Source organism: Poeciliopsis prolifica, unplaced genomic scaffold (assembly GCF_027474105.1).
Source record: "Poeciliopsis prolifica strain line A6 unplaced genomic scaffold, Auburn_PproV2 SCAFFOLD055, whole genome shotgun sequence".
Classification (NCBI taxonomy): Eukaryota; Metazoa; Chordata; class Actinopteri; order Cyprinodontiformes; family Poeciliidae; genus Poeciliopsis; species Poeciliopsis prolifica.
In genome coordinates, this window is record NW_026562430.1 from 1782909 (window position 1) to 1785787 (window position 2879).

General features: G+C 33.5%; 1 long non-coding RNA gene across 1 annotated transcript; it reads right to left on the bottom strand.

The window, feature by feature from the left end:
* Window positions 1-387: 387 nt before the first annotated feature.
* On the bottom strand, window positions 388-1721 carry LOC129379006 (uncharacterized). The gene is made up of 3 exons (XR_008608123.1): window positions 1639-1721; window positions 591-698; window positions 388-487 (listed from the first exon to the last, which is right to left on the bottom strand). It is a non-coding gene; the product is annotated as an uncharacterized LOC129379006 (long non-coding RNA).
* Between the last annotated feature and the right edge of the window lie 1158 nt (window positions 1722-2879).

A 2879-nucleotide genomic window follows, 5' to 3' on the forward strand; every position in this document is an offset into this window, starting at 1 on the left:
AAAAAAAAATTAATATATGACTGAAAGTAATCTGGAATAAAGAAATAAGAGGAGCCGATTTAAGTTTGTCATTAATTGTAACCCCATAATCAGTCCTATAGTCTGTTTAAAAATATTCTGTTCATAGCAAATTTCTCGCTCCAAATTCATAATCTCTTCCAAACCATATGTTTTGCTACTTTACTTTTTTAAAAGGTTTAAAATGGCTTGAGTGTTGTTTTTAAATTGATGAAAAGCAGCATAAACTATTGGTTTAAATGTTTCAGTTTCAAAACTTTACTAGTTATGTGTCAGATCTTTATGCTGAAGTTTTAAAACATCCTTCAGTTAAATAAAAATCTAAAATAATTTTTGATAATTATCTGATCTGCTGACAGATACCTTTCTCGATGGGAGTCGGGCAGCCATTTGTCGAACTTTTCATCTGAAGCAGTGTGTCGGTCCCTGCCAGTCCGGGATCCAGGTGGTGTGTCTGCAAGTCTTTTCCCTGCAAAAAAAACCCCAAAAAACAAACATCAAACAAAGATAATGCAAACATTATGTTTGTCGGTTGTCTCTTCAAAAGAAACATATCTTGACAGATACAGAACCCGTCTGAACGTCTGTGGGGAAACGCATCATTTTCTCCTCAGAAGTTTGTAAAGGCCATCAGGATAAGGTTGGGATGGTGTGACAGCATCTGGGCATCATCTTCAGCACTGTAAAAAGAAAACCAAAACAACAACAGAACAAGTATTGAGATTGAGATTCTGAGAAAAAAACCCATGAATAAAACGCAATGATGGTTTTTCTTTTAAACACAATCCAAAGCATTTAATTGTCAGGAAATACATCACATTTACAATGTGATGAATCCTAAATGTTGAGAATTTCTTCACCCACTGGAAAAATTTATAATGAACCAAGAGACAAGTTAGCTATAGCTAGCTTTACCTTCAAAGAAAAACTTTTTTCACACGCCAAATGGGTCAATAACAATGTTTCTTAAAGACAAACTTTATTTAAAGCATGCATTTGGAACAACATTTTGTAAAAAATGTAAATAATCAGCTGTCAAATATGCTCAAGTACTGTTGCCATTACCACTGAAGTAGCATATTTAATGGGTATTTGCTTGGATTGTGTCACCACCTTATGTTTTAAAGTAGAGAAATTATGGAAATATTAGAATAGGATGCTAAACTTCTTTAAAACTTTATTGCATTTTTAATTTCCTGATTAAACTACAGAATGGTAATATGCCACAGTAATATTCAACGCATGTGAATGATCAAAATATCTGCTGGGATGTCGATTATTGAATGTGTTTGTGATACTTTCTGGGATTGTGACCTTAACAGGGAATTAGTTGCTGCAGTCAGCACAACATTGAACAAACCAGAGCCAACAGGGAATAATTCAAAAACAGCAAGGTGTGTCGTCAAAGGTTTACAAATTAAAACTCAAATAAAATAAAAATAAAAAGTATTCACATTTTGTTCCGTTTAATGCAGCACAACAAGCGGTTCAGGTTTAAAGGTTGACATCCGCTGACCTCTTTCTGCTCCGACAGCTTCCGTGTCTTAAAACGTTTAGTGACGATTTTCTTTAAAACTTAAGCTATTTTCATTCATTTTTACTCTCAAAGTCTAACCTCACCTCGCAAAATTCCTGCTTTTGAAAATTAGCGCCTCGTTTTCTCAGCAATATTTCGTGTTGTCGACGCGTCTCCGTGATCGCGCACCTGGCTCTAATTACCTACGTAGTGATGACGTGCTTAATTAAACCAGGTGTGACAGCACCGAAACACACATAACAGAACTTTACAACTATTTTCTTCCTCCGATTAAATGGCCAAAACTTGCATTTTTTTAAGGTCCCATCAGCTGTAAAAATAATTACAAATATTTTAGTTTGAAAATATGAGCAAAAAGTTATTTATTTATTTTTCTTTTTTTTTCAATAAACTTTATTCATGACAAACAACAATACAAATGTACTGTGGATATAACGCAAAAAATACAATAACAGTTTACCAGGGGGAGCATAAAAAAAGCATGAAGACAAAAAAAATGATAGTCAAAATAAATATGCAAAAGAAAATAGCACAAATTGTCAAATATGTGCCAGATGTTACAGTGCATTAACATAAAAGGACCTCTGTCTATGGAAGATAAATACTACGATTTCAATGCGAGTCAATTGTTTGACTCTTGCCAAATTTTACAAATATAAATATATATTTTCTTTTATTAAAACATTTTCCAGTTTTTCTAGCACTCAAGAACAAACAAATGCCTTGAAGTTACACATATTAAAAATGAAATGTTTATGCACTTAAGGTACTTTTTAATAGTAAACTTAATGTTTTTTTTGTAAACAGAAATTTAATTTTGTTTTCAAATTTTCCTCTGCATTTTGCCACCTGTTTATATCATAAAAAAAACATTGACATACATGTGCACAAGTTTTTACTATCATTATTATTATTTCCTTTGAAATGGGCGTGTGAAACCAAAGTCAAATTTCCAGCTTGTGCCCACAAACTTGACAATTGAAGGCGAATCTGAATCCAGCTACAGACTAATCCCCCGACTTCTTACAAAAAGAGGAACTACGGGGGAAATGACAAATTTGGAAGTGAAATGCAAATTATATGTAAAAATGCTCTGGTGTGAATTCAAGAAACATATAGAAGACCATTTGAATGAAATTTTCAGTCAAGAGAAAAGAGAACCTTCAATTTTATGCCAAACAACCTGATATTTTCACCTCCTTCAAGGGATTCATTGCTCCTACATAAGCTCCTTAACCCGCAGAATTGTTGCTACTGCACTGAAACAAATGGAGTTGTGGCTACTTTGCTTTGCTGCAAAGGAGTCTTCCTTTTTGCACATGCA